The sequence below is a fragment of the Schistocerca nitens genome, chromosome 8, assembly GCF_023898315.1.
Source record: "Schistocerca nitens isolate TAMUIC-IGC-003100 chromosome 8, iqSchNite1.1, whole genome shotgun sequence".
Taxonomy (NCBI): Eukaryota; Metazoa; Arthropoda; class Insecta; order Orthoptera; family Acrididae; genus Schistocerca; species Schistocerca nitens.
In genome coordinates this window covers 55,622,069-55,643,187 of record NC_064621.1, presented here as the reverse complement: position 1 = coordinate 55,643,187, position 21,119 = coordinate 55,622,069, and positions in this window count along the sequence as shown.

Sequence of the window (21,119 nt, the reverse complement as noted above, 5' to 3'; positions counted from 1 at the left end):
CACACGGACCGTGCCGCTGAACGCTCAGAAACGATGCGACTTGGGCATACGGTACGTGGGGCCCAACGTGGCACATGCGATCACAACGCAGTCCAGCGGCAGTTGCAGGATGTTTCCAGCTCGTAAATCACACTGTTTACTAAACGGGCGCACGTAAAATTCCCGCGTTAGTCCTATTAAAACGCACATTTCCTCCATCGTCCACGAAAAGGAAAGTACCATGTTCAATGAATAAGGACACAGGCTTATAAAAGTTCCATTACAAACAGTGCGATAGAAATTTGCAATACTTCTCCACGCAAGATAAACTGATTTCATCATTCCCACATTTTAGTAAAACCCCAAGGTCAGCATTACTTGATCACAGTTCCTACCCAGTAGCAGAATCCTTGCAACATGTTATTTACGAAGCGTAAAACAAAAAGGAGCAAAATATTTTTATACAAGTAGTGCAAGCCAATCGAACTGTCACCCCTCAAAAAAAAGGTGAACTTATTTTTACATAACATCAAATATTATAGTATATACTTATATTAAACTAATAATAAAGTATCAGAACCTAATAAAACGCAAATGTTACGAAAAAATATGAAAGTGTCGAGTTCCGAATCACTGCCCAAACATGTTTCTGCGTACAGATCACTGATGCTACTCACTTCGCTAAACCAACAACCCACAATTGATACTCAATCATAGAATGTTAGCACTTGTTGAAAACCTTTATCGTCGATATCTTACTAAATGAAATTCAATTATAATAAATTGTACCAAGAGCAACGCGTACTCTCATTATACGCAAGTTACAATAATTCTTTTGCCACAAATATGATGTTTCTCGTCATTTTATTGGAACGGATCACACAGCAACGGGTTTTCCAGTGATTCTCAATTTGCTGGTGCCCAGAAACGGCATGTATATACGCTTAGGCTTGAAATGAATGCCAATATGGCGCCTCACAGCTCTGTACTGAAGGGAGACAGAGTGCGTGTGGCGTAGGTGGCGTTGTGCCATCTCATTGGTCAACTCCCAGACGCACGCTCAAAATATCTCACATGCCATATATTGCTCTGCACGTTCGGAAAGACTCCCGAGCGTGCTGTTCCACGCTATGACGTCAGAAACTCGGCATGCCCAACGCTCAACGTTCGGTTGCAAGGTCCATGTGCCGACGGCCTTAGGTCATATCGCCAGCGAGTACAGGGTGTTCAGGAACCGTTACGAGACGCTAACGTTGCCCACACATGCAAGCGGCATTGTAATGATAGACGCACACAACAGAGCGCACGCTCTCTTTTTGTGGACAATGCATCGCCTATGGACTTCGGATAAGGAGACCCACCCTGGTACACTGATTCAGGAGGTGTTGCCTCAGGCCCTCCGGCCGCCGATTCCTATTGGACATATCACGCCAGCACTGTGTCACATTCGCACCTATCTGGTCAATGTGAGCTATCTGTTGGAGGTCTTACTGACCACGCGGGATCCTAGAACCAAGGACTTGTACCGCTACTTTCAGCGGACAGTGCCTGCTAATGCGGTTGAACGCCGACGTCCGGCGGTTGGCTGGAGGTGGGTGTGGAGTAACATACTCTCGCCTTGCCTTCCCACCAAGGTCAGGGCGCTGTGGTATGTGATAACAACAGAAAAATTGCCCACACAACAACGTTTACACATGATACCTCTTGCCGAGGAGGATCCTCGGCACCGACATGCACCGTGTAGTTCGTGGTGCGGCTGCCGACTGCTGGCTCTTCACACGGCGTATCTTGGGCATTGCTGCTGCGACGGACGCCTCAGTCCGCAGAGCCCACCGAACTGCTCGATCCCGACGTCGCTTACTAACTGCTACTCGTCATAACGCCGCGGTATGGGTTAAGGGTATGGCATTGTCATACTTTTTTAGTGAGAGCGCTGCAGGGTTTTTAGATTTTTGGCATTATTTGACAAGCAACTACACTGTTTCACGGCGAAAAGCGTCGTATGGTTTACTCTTTGTGAATTACTGGGGATCGTCCTTTACGTGCCCTCCTGTCCATTGGGTTATACCGGCTGTGAGAAGAGATTGAGATATAGCACATGATGGACTGATGAGAGACATCAACGGTAATTATGGGGTGTTCCACCCTTGCTGAACGAGAAGACGACCCGGAAATGCCGCCGTCTGGCTTCTGTGGCCACCCCTGAAGAAGATATAAATAAAAAATAAGAGAACCGTGCTGTGGTTCGCGTTGGTGCTGTTTGTAGGTTTCTGTCCTCTGTTGGAGGCCAGACCGTATGGTGTAGTTGACATGGTTGCAGTTATTTGTGTTCTTCTCGTGTTGACTGGCGCCACTTGGTTTCGCAAGCGTTGCATGTCCGCTAGTGGCAGCAGCGGCGGTTATCGATAAGTAGTAACTGTGGCTTATCTTTGGGGCGACGTCGTTCTTCTTGTGGGTCGTGTAGTGTGCAGTTCGGTTGGGGACTCATTAGGAGCCAGGTCCGCGCAGTGCGCAAAGACGCCAGGACCGCTGGTGGCGCACATGGACTGCCGGATCGAAGGCCTGTGGTCACGAGGGGGCACGATCTCGTCGTGAACCGGATCCTGCAGGTTTTAAGTTGAGTGCATTTGGATTCAAGTAGAGAAACCTCCACCATTGTGAGATCTTGCGATTGTCCAGTGACTTGGGTTCGTGTTGCTGCTCGTAGTGTTGCCAAGGCGAAGAGCAGCGAGTGGAGTGCTTGGGGAAAGGCGGATCTGATTAGCTTTCCTGGACTTCTACTTACTATTTATTGCGTTCAGTTTGTTACTATTAGTTAAGTTGAACTTGCGCTATTTTTCCTGCCTCGTGGCTGCTAACACCAAAGTTACTTGCCCTGGGAGTTAGTGTATGTAACAGCAGTGTACGTTTCCTCGCCTTGCCGCTGCTTTCCGATGGAGCATGTAGTATTGACAGCTTTCTTGATTGTTGGTTGGTTGGCGATTCTTCTACTCTGGTGGTAGTGATACCTTTCTCATTCTGGGTCTTCTAAGCACAGTATTATGCAGGCGAAGCCCCGACCGCTGGTTCCCGCTTTGGCGTATTTTTACATCTGTGCATTTGGTTTACTGGACGTCAGGTAGCCCTAGCAAGATTATCATTAGTCATTCGTTAGGCTGCCACTAGTCTGAGTTACCATCTTGTGTAGTGATTGCAACTCTTGGCTGCCTATCTCATCGCTCGTGAAAGTGTTATTTTCCTCTTTTTTTGACCTACTTAGAGGTCGGTTCCTGGTGCACCGTCTGTGACTGCCCCTTGTGTTTTATTACTGTTTTTACTGTTTTATTGTATGTTTCTAAATTTTTTATATAATTGCCATTCTTGGGGTTACAGCCGGTTTAAATGATTGTGTTACCAAGTTTACCATCATCGTGTCTCACCTGTTTGGTGATCAGTTGCTTGTCCTTTTAAATTAACCTTTGCTGTTGTATTTGCTGTATTACTGTACTTTTTTAAAATTTTTCATATAATTTCCATTCTTGGCGTTACAGCAAGTTTAAATGGTTGTGCTACCAAGTTTACTATCATTTTGTCTCACCTGTTTGGTGATCAGTTGCCTGTCTTTTTACATTATCCTTGGTTTTGCATTGCTGTTTTACAGTGTGTTGGTTAAATTTTTATAATTGCCCTTCTTGGCGCTGAAGGCCTTCAGCCATGACTGTGGTTACTTGCCTTAAAATTCTAATTTAGATCATATTGACTCGTTTTTAAAACATTATTTGCTGAGTGTGTATTTTATGCTCATTTGGTAAATTGTAACGCAGTGAAAGCAATATTAATTACGCAATTGTTTATTCCTTCATTAATAACGTGTGATATCTTTATTTATTGCTGAGTCTGAGTTTTAAAATCAATGTGTGAAATTGCATAGGGGAACCAACAGTAACTGATTACGACCCCGTGCAGAATCTTAACTGAATCCAGCCTTCCTTGATTACCAGGTTCAAATTAGACAACAAATTACAAATAAAAACATAACAATAAAAAAACGCAAAACAATTAAATTTAATACAAATATTGTACCACCTCCTTTATCCTTTTCTTCTTTTCAACATAACGTTTAGAGGCTTATTTAATTTTTGTTCGTGGGCAGAGTCTGAAGTGGTTGCGAACTACCGTCCTAGTTAGCTTTTAGGGCGAAAGTGGCGGTGGCACTAGCTTTGTTTTTGTATTTCGTTTACATGGGTATTTGGGGATAGTATGGGTGATAGGGGCCAACGCCTGAAGTGGAAGAGGTCTAAGGAATAAAAAAATAGAAAAATAAATAAAACAAAGAAGTAAAAGAAGGGAAGAAAGACTAAGAAAAAATACAAATAACAGAAGAAGAAAATATAGAAAAGGTGGTAAGGCGACCGCTCGCTATAAGCGGGAAATCCATCTTCGAGTCTCAGTTCGGTACTAATTTTCATTGTCGTCAGTCCATTCTACAGCTGATGGTTGTCCTTATTTTCATTTCCGTATACATTTAATGTACTAAATGACCTACTAAAAATGATGGAAGAAAGAAGGAAATTAAAAAAATTCTATGAAGAAGGAAGACCAAGAGAAATACAAGAGTCTGAAAAACAGAATCAACAGAGAGGCAAAACAAGCAAGAGAAAAATACCTTGCTGATCTCTGTATTTCAGTTGAGGACAACATGAGAAAGGGAAATATTGAAAAGGCCTATAAATATGTGAGACATTGGTTTGGAGACAGAAGAAACAAGTGTAGGGCTGTGATGGATGAAAATGGCAATATGTTGTATGACGATGATGAAGTTGCAAGAAGATGGAAACAATATATAGGAAAACTGTACAGCGGACCAGAACTGTCTGAAACACATCATGGAAGAAGAAACAGAAGTAGACGCACACAACATAGGTGAACCTATATTAAAGGAAGAGTTTGAACTAGCTCTGAGAAAATTGAAAAACAACAAATCGCCTGGTGTAGACAATATCCCAGCCGAACTTCTGAAATCTGGAGGAGCAAAACTGAACCAGGAGTTGTATAATCTTGTTTTCAACATGTACGACCAGGGTAAAATTCTTACAAACTTTGAGAAAAACATTATGATCCCCATTCCAAAGAAGGCAAATGCTGCAAGATGTCAAAATTATAGGACGCTCAGCCTAGATACTCACGCCTCTAAAATAGTAATCTCAATTATCCTAAAACGCATAGAAAAAAAGTCGAAGCTACACTCTCCGAAGACCAGTTTGAATTCCGGAAAGATAGAGGAACCAGAGAAGCAATATTTGCTCTAAAACGAATAATAGAGAAACGACTAGATAAGAACCTAACAACATACATAGCTTTCGTAGATGTAGAGAAAGCCTTTGATAATGTTAAATGGAATAAGATGTTTGAGGTACTCAAAAAAGTAGGAATAGACTATAAAGATAGAAAAATGATATGGTACCTGTACAAAAACGAGACAGCAGTTATCCGTGGACGGACAAAACAAGAAGAGGTGCAGATACGGAAAGATGTCCGACAAGGTTGCGCACTATCCCCTGTTATCTTTAACCTATACATTGAAGAGGCGCTGAAAAAAGTAAGGGAAAATTCACAGACAGGTGTAGTAATTCATGGCCAACGAATAGATATGATAAGATATGCCGATGATATAGCTGTACTGGCTGGAAGTGAAGAAGATCTTGTAGTCCTACTGAATAGAATGGATAAAAGTTATGGAGGAAGAATATAATATGAGAATTAATAAAGCAAAAACAAAAGTAATGGCATGAGACATAAAAGATCAAGTGAAAGTCCAAGTTCATTTAGGCAATGAACTGCTTGAACAAGTTGATAAATTTACTTATCTGGGCAGTAATATTACCAGGGATGGAAGGAGCAAGGCAGAAGTGAGAAGTAGAATTGCTCAAGCAAAGGCTGCTTTTAACAAGAAGAAAAACATCTTAACATCTAAGAGCATCAGCCTTGAAATCAGGAAAAGATTTTTGATATCATATGTGTGGAGTGTGGCATGCTATGGGTGTGAAACATGGATTCTCGGGACAGAGGAAGACCAGAAGCTAAATTCTTTGGAAATGTGGTGCTATAGACGCATACTCAAAATAAAATGTATCGACAAGGTCACAAACGAAGTGGTTCTGGAAAGAGCAGGTGAGAAGAGAAGCTTCTGGAGTTTCATTGTTAAAAGAAGAGTGCAATTTACAGGCCATCTATTAAGACATAAAGGACTTCTGAACACAATCATAGAGGGATATGTCGAGGGAAAAAGACCAAGAGGAAGACCACGACTGAGGTACATGGATCAAATCGTGAAAGATGTGGGATGTAACACCTATAAAGAAATGAAGAGAAAAGCTGAAAGACGCACAGAATGGAGACAAGCTGCCATTGTAGCTGTAGCAAACCAATCCTTGGTTTGTCCACTACAGAAGAAGAAGAAGACAAAAATGATCTGAAATAGCTACTTAAAACACAATGGAGACGGTCGCTACAATTCATAAGCCGCGCCGTGTCACGTAATGTCACGTACGCAGCAGGACGCCTTCCTCTGTTTGGCCGCAATTTCAGTTTAATGATGTCACGCGCGGTCGATATCATCTACGGTCTAAGATCAAAAGCACAGGCTTCACGACCTCAACATAGGCGGCAGTAAAGGCAGAAGAACGCCGACAGTCACGCTATTCGGCAGCTCAACGGGAACACCAGCTGCGTATATAATCCGCCGGATGACAGGGCCCAGCGTGTTGCCTTCGGAGATGACTACTCAACCAACCGGCTAGCGCCGAGGGACTCCGCCGCCTTTGCCACCTTATCATGTCAGCTGTCCGTCTGCGAGATACCGCTTCGGTGTTCAGCAGACAACTCGTGGTCCACTCACACTTGACGGAAAGGAACGGGACTGAATAGAACTTCAAAACATTCCGCAACGCATTTCCGATGGCGGCATTCACACAGGCCGTCAATGGAACCAAGGGGACGGAATGGGACAGGACGTCAATATCAGCGTCAAATTTTCTGGGGAAGGATGTCGACGCCGGTGGATAGGATGCGTTCGTGGCCTACGAAAAGCGAATGTTAACGTGTACTCGCCGCGCTGTATCACGCTGTAATCGTGAATTTATTGCTTTTGTGGCATCTGAGTCTGCTCTGCATTAAGGACACTTTTCAAAAATTCCACGAGGACCCTCTTTTATGGTTCCACAAAAGAGGCCACATATGTGAAAGCGATTACCGATACAGGTTTTACAGTACCTGTATAAAGAAAAAGCTTACAATTTTTGGAAACAGTGGCCAATAGAGTATTATATTTTAACTAAAGTTCAGTCTTGATCGCAACACTTATGTCTCAATAACAAAGGTGACCGGTTTCGGTTATATTTATGGCTTCCTTGGAGGACGGTAGGCGGAGCTCTCCTCAGCTGCTACGAAGTCAACTCTTATTGAGACATAAGTGTTGTGAACAAGACTCAACTTTAGTAAAAATACAAAGCTTACACTCTGGAGAATAACAAAGTTGTTGTTGTTGTTGTTGTGGTCTTCAGTCCTGAGACTGGTTTGATGCAGCTCTCCATGCTACTCTATCCTGTGCAAGCTTCTTCATCTCCCAGTACCTACTGCAACCTACATCCTTCTCAATCTGCTTAGTGTATTGATCTCTTGGTCTCCCTCTACGATTTTTACCCTCCACGCTGCCCTCCAATGCTAAATTTGTGATCCCTTGATGCCTCAAAACATGTCCTACCAACCGATCCCTTCTTCTAGTCAAGTTGTGCCACAAACTTCTCTTCTCCCCAATCCTATTCAATACCTCCTCATTAGTTACGTGATCTACCCACCTCATCTTCAGCATTCTTCTGTAGCACCACATTTCGAAAGCTTCTATTCTCTTCTTGTCCAAACTGGTTATCGTCCATGTTTCACTTCCATACATGGCTACACTCCATACAAATACTTTCAGAAACGACTTCCTGACACTTAAATCTATACTCGATGTTAACAAAGTAAATTAATGAAACCATTGCCATAAAATACCTTTGTTTCACACCGAGAAAGTAATATGTATTGAACGTTGTATATGATGTTATTTAGCAGATAATGGATTAGGTAAAACGCTCTTCGTATAGATTCCCAAATATTGCTTGATATGTTTTCTCTAGTAAATGTATGTGGAAGATTTCAAATGCTTCAACGCCACTGCGCATTCTTTCACTTGTCTACACTTTGCCATGCAAAATTTCTTATGAGTATACGATATGAAGTTTGCGTTGGTCACTAACAAAGGTAATCGTTAATGATTCCTTACTTCTGGTACTATCACAAACTGTATGTACCATGGGTGGTACCTGATAACATTGTACAGGGTGACAGCCAGTCGAGGGATATTCTAGGGAATTAGTTTAAAAAATTTACTTCAAAGACCCAGTCAAATCTTCGCACGTTTTTTTTCCAGAGGAATTTCCGCTGTACCTACGTGACAGACGTTGCCTGCCTTTTACAACCGAGGCAGTTCTGTCCAGTTAAATCTGCTGACAAGAGACGCCCTGACCCCTTTGCTGAAACTACTAGCGAATTCACACCACCTGTTTTAGCGAATAGCGAGCGTAGAACACAGGTCACGCGTGTGTGCACTGGAGGATTCTGCTGTGCAGGACACACTTGCTTCGCTCTCTTGTGATGCAGACCTCTAGAAGAAGAGACGTCTTTCTTAGAAGGCAGAGCCTCTGCGTTCCATGACCGGCCACCAACATAATTTAACATGAACTGCCTCCCCTTCCGTTGCCCACCTATTTAGTTGTTCGTCTCCTTGACTGGCCTACACCTGGTAACTTCTACCCTGTCACACTCGTTGTATTCCGTAACCCGATATATATATATATATATATATATATATATATATTTATTTATTTATTTTCTTTTACCTAATTTTGTGTTCTGTTATTTAACGGCAAGTCTGGATGGCCACTCACAAGTCTTGACCGCTCGACCTCCTGCACATTGTCGTCGTAAGCAGAATCCCACAACATTCTTCCCCTTACGTGCCCATGTACATTGGCGTCAGAAATGCAATTCGTTCCCACCGTTTGATCCATAGGCCGATCGTTTCCTTCTGGCTGACGTTTGATGTTGTGTGGTCGGTCAGTATTCGCCACCGTTATTCGGCTACGAGCCGAGCCTGGGTGCCTATTCTGTACCTTTCCGCCATTGTGCCGATCGTTTCGGTACCCAACAGCACCGAACGGTCTAGTACTCGAATTAGAGTCCCGGCATTATTCAGTAAGCATTTCGGTAGCGATACCGTTCGGGTCTAGAGAACAGAAGCGCTGTTGTCGGTTCGTGTCGCGCAAGCCAATCAAAAGCAAGCGACCGCAGATCCACGCATGCGCACTGCAGCGCGCACAGTGCCACGAACACAAAGCGGCTAGCAGACGACACAGGCGCGATATTCTTCCAAGTACCGAAAATTGTGTTTACGTTGCCATAACGCTTGGCGCTGCATTCCATCGAGCTGACGTGCATGCCTTCATTGCCCTTGCCTCCTCCGTAACAGTATCAGGCGCAGTATTGCCATTTCCATGATTCTCAGCTGAAATGCATAAAATTTTTTACAGTTTCTCTGATCGCATGTTTCCATGCATACATAATAACGATAGCGTATTTGACTGTATTCTGCAGACTGTCGTAAATGCCGCATTATGTCATCTTATTAGCATTTACATTGACATCGTGTTTTGGATTTTACGTTTAGAAAAATGAGTTAGGAATATTGTGTAGTACCACATTATACTAATACATCTATAAAAAAACCGAAAAATTGATTCTGAGAGTTACAAAGAGTAAGAAGATAAACAGAATGTGGTTATAACCTGCTCCTAGAGATCCAAATGATTAAGTAGCCCAAATCCCTATATGAAACGTCAACGATTTGGGTCTTAAAAACCAAATTTAAAAAAAATCGCATTTTCGAGAGCTCCTGCAGTTTATAACATCCATCTCATGAATGAAAATGTTTCGTACATGGTGCTACAGTCTAAAAATGTTACAGCACAGATCTTTCATCTCTGTCTACTGTGGATGAGGATTCGATTGCAGATAAATACTTGTGACACGCAAGATTATGAATATGACTGCTGCTAGTTATATTCCCAGTAATTTAAGTTGTTCTCTTAGATTCCTGACTAACCGGTTACTCGGAAATCGCTACATATTCGTAAAAAATGGTGAATTATTTCTGACAAGAATAAAATATAAAGGTCACTGTCGGTTGTTTCACTCGCAGAAATTTCATCTACAACAGTTTCATATTTCGTATTTTGAACACACAGGAATCGCGGAATCATTACTGAGGAAGTGCGCTCTTACATGTAAGTAATAACAAATATTGCAAAAAATCTTAACTTACACTAATAACAATGTTGCATATATGAAGAGGAAATTATTTTACTTCCACCCTTGCGCGAACCCGTGTCCTTTCGTATCGCATTCCCGCGCAACTTGATCACGCCAAGCAACAGAGTGTTCTCAATTCTTGTAGTATTGAGTAGAGGAACGTAGTCTGACTTCGCTGCCAAACGGTGCTGCGTAAGTCATAAATGCGTAATAATCTGGAAAGTTTCCAATATCAGGCTTCACATAATTGCTTTCCATTGTTACTTGAAAGTTGTAAACACGTTTAGATAATTACTAAGCCACTTGTGGGAAAAAGTACACAAAGGCACTAGTAACGTCAGTTCACACTCATGTAATATACGTAAGCAGAGCCGCTGTCTTGATATTTAATTATCTTTAAACTCTTATTTGCATAAAAATAACACGTATTTTGAGAGAATATTGACCGAAAACGGTATTTTATGTTATCATTCACAGTAACAACCTAACCTAACCATATTTCTAACAAAGGAAAATAGTCTATTATGAACTCACTTTCCAACTGGGTGCGTCCGCTGGTGATTCATTAGTAACACAATCACTAAATCCAAAGCTAAAAAAAAAAGGTTCAAATGGCTCTGAGCACTATGGGACTTAACGTCTGAGGTCATCAGTCCCCTAGAACTTGGAACTACTTAAAGCTAACTAACCTAAGGACATCACACACATCCATGCCTGAGGCAGGATTCAAACCTGCGACCGTAGCTGTCACGCAGTTCCAGACTCGAGTGCCTAGAACCGCACGGCCAGACCGGCCGGCCCGAAGCTAAAACCGCTAAATATGTTTAAAATAACAAATTACAGGTGTACATAAACCAGAGCTCACCGATCGACAGTGCCAGACAAATATCCAAAACCTCTCGGTTCAATTGTCGTAAAATAGGATATTTCGATAAAGGACCGAAAATGACGTCACTACCGAGTCTAACCTACTACACCGATCGGTACGAACGATACAGAATGGGGCCCCTGGGTGCTGCAGCCCTTCGGCTACGATGCAACGCCAGGTGCTGCGTTCGCACATACCAGCGCTCGGGACAAGTTCTACTTCCTGCCTCTCGCACCGTGCCGCACCGACACGTGCGCGCCGGCTTCGTGGAGCTGCACCTCACAGCGCACGTGGTTGCTGCGTGCGCGCCGGCGCCATACGTAAGTCGCAACAGGCGCCACCCCCTTCCTCTGGGCCGGGTGCCGAAGCATCGAGGAAAACCGTGAGTTGCTTTCGTACCGCTCCCGTGTTATACGGAGCGCACGCGCGCGCTCGCTCACCTCCGTCGCGGCTACACTGCCGCTGTCGGCGCCCGCCACCGGCGTCGCCCACTGACGATGCCCGTTCCCTGAGTGCACTCTGGAGGCCACGAAGTCCTGCCGCCGCGCACAGGCCGAAATGTCAGAGTCGCGGTCTCCGCTGATGTCCCCGACCAGCTCCGCGGCCCACCTGCCGCCGCGCCGCCCCACATTCTCCACTGCTCAGTCCCCCACCGCAGCCATCTGTGTTAGAGTCCTGGGCTCAGAGCCCGCGGCGCGTACTTTCGCCGCCGTGCAGCCGGCATCCCGCTGCCCACGCCCCTGCTGCACGACTACCACGTACCTACAGCCCTCGGCCGCCGAAACACCGTCTCCGCCACTTCTGAGCGTCGCGACGCGGCGACTGTCCTTCGAGTGCTGGTATGTACTGAGGCACTTGCAGCCACTTGTTCAGAGAAGAACTTAGAGAACAGTGAATTAATACACACAGTTAAATTTTGCGTCTGATGCATTTATTGCCTATTTTTTGGAGGTGTCTTTATCTAGGACGATTTGAATTTAAAATTTTTGTGAGTCTCATTACTATGAGGTACGGTGAATCTGTTCCTACATAAGCACTTAAGATTTTTGCGCAGCTGCTCACGCTAACAACCGGACTACGGCACTCCTGATCTCACATTCTTCTTGATGTTGCCTATCATGCGCATGGACTACTCAGTTTGTATATTTTGTTTATTTTTTTCATAGTTCCACACAACTTCTTCCTGTTTTCTCGATTGATCAGTTTTTCGAGGCCTATCCACTGTGCCAACTTATATCTAAATCTGAGGGGGGTGCGATGGGGAAATTCCCTTGTTAGTTGCTGTGATGAAAAGTTTTTTAAGTTCTATTTTTGAGAGCTTTCGATTAATCTCCGGGGATGTGTGGCTTGCACAATGTGTTTGGCAAACACAGTCTCCCACCCGTTCATGGCATTTTCTTCCATTTCGTTTTCGTGTCATGATCAATTCTTTTTTCTTTCGTCTTGCCTACAAGCATCATTTCCGCACCCTCTGATGAAAGTCGGTTCCTACTTCTTTCTCGACAGACGTGACGCTCTAAGGGCTCTCTAACCCCGTGTGCCTCCATACCGCAACTGCAAGGTATCCCAAATGCTTCCACACTAAGTATTTTTACCTTGAAGGGAATTTGTTTTTATTGCAAGACCAGATACTAGCGCGAAATCGGCGTCTAGGCCTTCTAAGGAATGCCAGAAACACTGGATTCTGACAATCGTAGTTGACTATTGGTACTAGGCGACTTTAGGCCCCAACCGCGTATACAACAGTAACTACACGATTAGCACTCGTGTTGCCGAAATCGATAGGACGCCGTGTGACGTGCCGGATTACGGAACGAAAGGAATGACTTTCTTCTGCCTCCTCTTTCTGTTCATTTTCGTGTCTCTACATTCTCTTTCCCGACCTTTTATCCTTTTTCTGTCCTTGCCTTCTGTTTTTCGTAAGTGGTAGTTGCTTCACTGCTTAACCCAGTGGATGATCGTAATAAGACTTATAATGAATGACGAAAGCGAATTGACTTATTGTACCCCCGTAAGTTGATAAGAGAGAATATGACTTCTTCCGACTGCCATTGCCAGAGGGCAGCGAAGTTTTGTTGATATGACGATATCTATTAGGTTGTTTTATTTAGGCAAAAATCAAACAATGGATAATCCAGGATGGAATGTAACAATACCAGAAAAGGAAAGTTGCTACTCACCATATAGCGGAGACTCTGAGTCGCGATAGGCACAATTTTATTGTCCCTATCGCGACTCAGCATCTCCGCTATATGGTGAGTACCCACTTTCCTTCTCTGATATTGTTGTTTCATTTAGGCTATTTGAGCATTCAAGAGATCCTGTCTTACATGTGGTTGAAGGTGAAGGCAACAGTTCTTGTGTCACTTGTTTTACTTGATGTTGTTTCTCTTGTACAGATAATGTTTCGTTGTGGAAGCTGAGAAGGATAAAATGAATGCTAATTATGTTGCTAATTGTATGAGAAAAGACGATTCAGTGATGTTAAATGGTCTATTTTATACTACCGCCCCAGAGGTAAGAGCAGAACCCTTGACCACGATTCAGTCTACCATGCAGTGAGTTTCCAGTTAAGACGATCTTTTTGGAGCCGTCTACATTGCAGGCTGTGAACGCTTACTACAAGGAACGCTTACTACATGGTGCAGTCGTGTGGACTGTCACAGCTGCCGCCTTCCGATAAGCCAGTCCCTTCTTCTTCGTCTTGTCTGCCATAATTAAGAATAATTTTCATATTTTTACACGATTTATAACTCATTTATTGCATAGGTATTTAGTGACAGTGAACTGACAGTATTATATAGGGCACAATTGTTAAGTGGTTGTAAGTAACCGTTGATGTTTTTCATGAGATGGATGGCCCATTTATCTATTCCTATTATGTGGAAAGTTCAGGTATTTTGAAGAATTTTAAGATACGCTCTCGCAACTACTATACAGGTCTTTGCCATGTGATGAATTTAGCTATTTGCGTTGTTCAGCTTTGTTGTAGAATTTTTGTGTTATACTGTATTTCACTTTTAAATCTCGTACTAACAAGGTTTTCGTCTTGTCTTTCGAGACAATTCACCAAGTTTACCATACTTAAGTTTTTCTACACTTGTTACAAGTCTGCTTCTTCGAATGTTCCGTCTCGTTGTCAAACCTAGAATGTGGAGCCCCTCTTTACAGTATCTCTTTTGGTTGTCTTTTATTGTTCAGTAGATTGCGATGCTTCGAATTTTCATCTAATTTTTTAAATTAATGTTTCACTGCTCCACTGATTTCCACTGTCGGCTTAGAAGAATTTATTTCCCCATTTTTTTTTCAAGGTGTCACTAGGACTGCGCGCTTTTAACAATTATTTTCTTTGGACGGAACGGTTCCCTTCAGTTGTAAAACGTTTCTGACCCGTGTCTAGTAAATCAATAAGCACTCTTTCCCTGCCTATGTCTTGACCAGCGTCGTCTTCGTTCGAAACTTTAACTACGGTACTCCTTATCGCTCCTCGGTCCTTGTGTATCGAAATTTCGGTCATTTTGAAGGGGATCTGTAATAGTTTTTATGCAGGCAACTAATTCCCAAAACTACAGGGCAGCGTTTTCTGAATTTTGTGTATGCTGAAATTCAACACAGAGCTGCACTCAGTCACCCTATTTCTGTTTCAAAACTGAAACAAGTATTGCCATAACTATCCCGAACTAACCATTTTTAACCGTTGTTTTTTGTCAAACAAAAGTTAAGATCCTTTCATGTACAAATTTGGTGTCGCTCTGTACTTGGTGTCTGACCGCCTGTAGTCACCATTGTCTTTCTCTGTTTTTGCGCGTACTTAGTGTCATACCGCCGTTACACGCCACCAGCTGTACTTCAAAGAACGTTTTCTTCGAGATCGCTTTAGCAGTCTTACGTGTGCTGTGGCGAGTGCTGAAAGTGTCACGCAACCCTCACCACTTCGCTCTTCCTCCTCTCTTGCGCCCACTTCTCCGCTCTTTCTCCTCCTGCAAGACGTGCGTGACGCAGCAGATAATACCCCCTCCATCACCCTACTAGGAAGAAGCGGCGTTTAAGTTTGTCGACGTCACACACGCATATCTCTCCTTTCCCGCCGACAAGCTACGTGCTCTTCTATCGTCTGTCGGCAATTTGTTTACAAGCAGTGCGTGTGCTTCTATCGCGCAGAACTGCAAAATGGCTCTGAGCACTATGGGACTTAACATCGATGGTCATCAGTCGCCTAGAACTTAGAACTACTTAAACCTAACTAACCTAAGGACATCACACAACACCCAGTCATCACGAGGCAGAGAAAATCCCTGACCCCGCCGGGAATCGAACCCGGGAACCCGGACGCGGGAAGCGAGAACGCTACCGCACGACCACGAGCTGCGGACGCAGAACTATATTCTAGCCGTGAATCTTTTCCTATTTTATGAACTGATCTTAAACTCACTGCGTTCTTTTTACTTCTTTCATGTGAATTTTTACGAACGGGACGAGGACACTGATAGCTGTTTTGTCACCGTGGACATACATTTTAATTGTCTTTTTTACAGGTTTGCCTTGTGTTTCTCCATGAGTATAACTTTGTTTTTACAAGCCAGTGAAGGTCCTCTGATAATCTGAAGACTGCAAACTCTAATAATAGTTGACAGGACAGTTTGTTTTCTTGAATTTTGCGTTTTACAGGAAAAAATAAGGTTGTAACCGATCCTCGTTCTCAGTTGACGGTCCAGTAAGTGCTATTTGTGGACTCGTCTTTCTGAATTTATAGTTGTAATTTTAGTTACAGATAACATTTTGTCAGCAATGATTGTAACACGTTTGCACAAAATTGTGGTTGAGTGACACTACTGGGAAAAACATTAAATCTGTGTGTTATACTGAGCATTGGATCTCATAATTTCTTGAAGTATTTTCATGTTTTATCTTCCTAGACAACGTGAATTATTAATTTTTCAAGTGTTTCCTGCAAAAGGGACTTAGAGTGGTACCGTGGTTTTGATGAGTTAATGAGCAGTACTTTTAAGTAACATAATGGATATTAACGATTTACGACATATCTGTTCCCTCAAACACTTTTTCTCTATGCTGTTTTTATGATTGTAATGAAATTCTGGGAATTAGATAAGCATTTACAGGAGTATGTGTTTTCTTTAATTAATAAGTACAAGTCGTGTAACTCTATCTTGACCACTGACTTTTGAGAAATATTATAGCTACCCGTTACGAGACCTATAGTATTTGTTCTGCAAAACAGTAACCATTCAGACCACAACTTGCTCACATTTCTACCTTGTTAATTTTTATTTTTCTCAGTTATGACTAATGAATTTACATAGAAAACTATGTGGTATACATAAGCTCCACTATCCCATGAGATAATTTAAAATGGTTTTTCAATTAATAGATATACCTTTTCTTTTGCTTTTCGGAGATTTTCACTACTATTCGGCTTTATTGGCCACTTCCGATAATATATCGAACTTGAGGAAGTGAAAACTCATCAGATGCTCTGGCTAGTTTATGCTACTAATTTACATCCTAATTGAAATTACATCCTAATTTTTGCCTACGTGTCATTTTTCACTGTCTTTCTCCCTTAATGTGTTCTCCTAAGCATGCCATAGTTTTTAATGTTTTGAAGGACTGTTGCTCTATAATGTAATACAAGGTATTTGAAAATGAATAGATACAATGTTAATAGTACAAATTTGTAGGATTTGATGTGTAGCCTGATTTCATACGTATTTAAAGTATTTTATCGGTATAAGAAAAGGTCTTGTGCTTCGTATTGTAACATGGGTTACTGTGGTTAAAGGCTTCCATGTGATTTATGGTACATAATCTCTTCAACTTCTTAATTGCATTGTACATTTTACTGAAAATTGGTTAATATGCTGCTGCCTGTTTAACTTTATATAACCATTACCCGTAACGAATACAATGAGGAAGTACTAAGGTTTTACATTTGTTACTACTCGTTTTAAATGTACTTAATTCATTTCCTACCTAAGACCGGCGTTAACGATTGCAACAAGTTGATTTATTATGTTTTTATACCCAGATATTTGCAGAGGCAACAGTTCAGATGAGTCACTCACCTGGGCTAGTAACACTAACCAAAACGGCCGTGCTGTGCTGTGCCTGAAAGCAAGGGGAAACTACTGCCGTAATTTTTCCTGAGGGCATGCAGCTTTACTGTATGGTTAAATGATGGTGGCCTCTTCTTGGGTAAAATATTCAGGAGGAAAAAAATTCTCCCATTCGAATCTCCGGGCGGGGACTACTCAAGTGGACATCGTTATCAGGAGAAATAAAAGTGGCGATCTACGGATCGGAGCGTGGAATGTCAGGTCACTTAATCGGACAGGTAGGCTAGAAAATTTAAAAAGGGAAATGGATAGTTTAAAGTTAGATATAGAGGGCATTAGTGAAGTTCGGTGGCAGGAGGAATAAGACTTCTGGTGAGGTGATTACAGGGTTATAACTCTTAAATCAAATAGGGGTAATGCAGGAGTAGGTTTAATAATGAATAAAAAAATAGGTGCGCTGGTAAGCATAGTGAACGCATTACTGCAGTCAAGATTGACACGAAGCCCACACCTACCACAGTAGTACTAATTTAGATGCCAACTAGCTCCACATATGACGAATAGATTGAAGAAATGTATGAGGAGATAAAAGAAATTATTCGGACGCTGAAGGGAGACGAAAATTTAATAGTCATGGTGGACTGGTATTCGATAGTAGGAAAAGGAAGAGAAGGAAAAGTAGTACGTGACTATGGAATGGGAGTAAGGAATGAAAGAGGAAGCCGCCTGGTAGAATTTTGCACAGAGCATAACTTAACCATAGCTAACACCTGGTTTGAGAATGATGAAAAAGGTTGTTTTCGCACAAAAGGCCTGGAGACACTGGAAGGTTTCAGGTAGATTATAGAATAGTAAGACAGAGATTTACGAACCAGGTTTTAAATTGTAAGACATTCCAGGGGCAGATTTGGACTCTGACCACAATCTATGTTATGAACTGCAGATTAAAACTGAAGAAACTGAAAAAAGGTGGGAATTTAAAGAGATGGAAACTCGATAAAGTGAAAGAACCAGAGGTTATAGAGAGTTTCAGACGGAGCATTATGGAACAACTGACAAAAATGGGGGAAATAAATATAGTAGAAGAAGAATGGGTACCTTTGAGAGATGAAATAGTGTAGGCAGCAGTGGATGAAGTAGGTAAGAAGACGATGGCCAGTAGAAATCCTCGGGTAACAGAAGATTTGAATTTAATTGATTAAATGAGAAAGTATAAAAATGTTGTAAATGAAGCAGGCAGGAAGTAGAAAATGGCTAAGTAGGGATGGCTAGAGGACAAATCTAAGGATGAAGAGGCATATATCACTAGGGGTAAGATAGCTACTGCTTACAGGAAAATTAACGAGACCTTTGGAGAAAAGAGAACCACTTGTGTGAATATCAAGAGCTCAGCTGTGAAACCGGTTGTAAGCAAAGAAGGGAAAGTAGAAAGGTGGAAGGAATATATAGAGAGTCTATACAAGGGCGATGTACTTTAATATTATGGAAATGGAAGAGGTCGTAGATGAAGGTGAAATGGGAGATATGATACTGTGTGAAGAATTTGAAACAGCAATGAAAGACCTAAGTCGAAACAAGGCCCCGGAAGTAGACAACACCCCATTACAACTACTGATAGCCTTGGGAAAACCACCCCTGGCAAAACTCTACCATCCAGTGAGACGAGAAATATCCTAGGAGTTCAAAAAGAATAAAATAATTCCAATCCGAAAGAAAGCCGGTGTTGGCAGATGTGAAAATTACCGAACAAGCAGTTCAATAGGTTATGGCTGCAAAATATTATTACGAATTCTTTACACATGAATGGAAAAACTGGTAGAAGGCGACCATGGGGAAGATCAGTTTTGATTCCGTAGAAATGGTGGAACACGTGAGACAATACTGACCCTACTGCTTATCTGAGAAGATAGATTAAGGAAAGGCAAACCCACGTTTCTAGTCTTTGTAGACTTAGAGAAAGCTTTTAAAAACGTTGACTGGAATACTCTATTTCAAATTCCGAAGGTGGTAGGGGTAAAATTCAGGGAGTGAAATGCTGTTTACAAATTGTGCAGAAACCAGATGGCAGTTATAAGAGTCGAGTGGCATGAAAGGGAAGCAGTGGTTGGGAAGGGAGTGAGACAGGGGTGTAGCCTCTCCACGATGTTATTCAATCTGTATACTGAGCAAGCAGTGAAGGAAACAAAAGAAAAATTAGGGGTAAGAGTTAAAGTCCATGAAGGAGAAATAAAAATTTGACGTTTGCAGATGACGTTGTAATTTTTCAACTCGAAGTAGGATATGTTGGTCAACCAACAGAGTTTGACATATAAGCCAGCAGATACTGCAGGAAAAATTGTATACAACTGCAGGAGTTATTTGCTAATTACTATAGGCATTTCATATCAAAGGCAGTAACAGTTGCTACACCATAAAACTGACTGAGTATTATCGGTGTTCCTGTACACTAGTTCTCATAATATGAACGCACATTTGTAGGTCTAAAAATGAATGTCGTGCCCCCTTCCATTAGCCCCTGTACTCTTAGATTGTGAATCTGGTACATAAACTCCTCCTGTTCTTAGTAATTCCGGCGTCGTTTTCACCCGATACTGATATGGTCTGAAACTACGCATCCAATCGTTTGCATAGATGCCCTGTCTCATGACATCTGCTCCTGTATTCACACATCTGAAAGTTGTAAATGTCTTTAGTTCTCACTTACGTGTTGCTGTGCATGTTGCGAAAGTGCCTCGTGCATTTGTCTTGTTGAATCGCCGCTGTAATAAAATGCAAAATGGTCTCCTTCTTATTACTGCCTTCCTTCTCCTGAGCCTCAAGTAGGAGAGACCACCGTGAATCATTCTGTACGAACTTACGCCTCATAATACATTTTTCTCCCAGCGCTCGCACGGCGCCAGAAAAATACAAAGACCTCGAGAAAGGCTTCATCGCACGTCTGGCGATGGCCCAGAGTCCCAGCAGACTTAGGGTCTCCACGCAGCTAATGCGTGGCCACCTACTACCACCCACTACACGCTCCAAAACAGAGACAAACACGTGCAGAGGCTTGGCTGCAACTTCGTCACTGCATAGCTCGGTACCTCCTTCAGGGCTGGGATGTCGGGTTGCCTGTCGGTATGTGTTTCCCCTGCCTGGTTGGTTTCGAGCGGGTGTCTCGCTTTCACCTTTGACCTAGCAATGAGACCTGAATTAGTCATTTTGTGAATTTAAGTCAGTCTGTTCCTGGTGCATGCAAGAAGTTAACCAGTGGGCGTGTTGCCTCTGCATGGACGGCTCCGAGCCAGCGTCTCGTTTGCGGCTTTCTCATGCCCATTGTCTTTTGCTTTCATTTAGGAGCTGCCGGTCAATTTCATTTTGCTTTGTCAGCCCCGGGTTGATGTTTGTGGGATGGAGGTTGAGGCGCACACGGCTCGTGTTCATGCCATTTATTGTTTGTCATCTATTACCGTACTGCAGCCTCGTTTTCTTATTCCATTTACTGGCGTCACTAACTTCCTGGCTTACTTGCCCGTGAGCGGCAGCAGCACGTATCGATAAGTGCACCGTCGAACCAACTCTGGAGCGACCGATAGTATTTCCGGGTCGTCGTGTGTCGGGCAGTCAGTTGGAGACGGACCAGCAGTGCAGTCGGTACGCAGCAGCAGTAAAGTTTGGGGACGGAGCGCAGGTGAGGCGTCGACAGCCAGTGCTCGCAGACCGCTGGCGACAGATACGAACTGGCCGATGGAGGGAGATTGGAGCGGGACGACCGTTGGTTGGTCGTTCGGTTAGTCGTCTCATCGGCCCACGTACATTTGGTCCTTTCACCA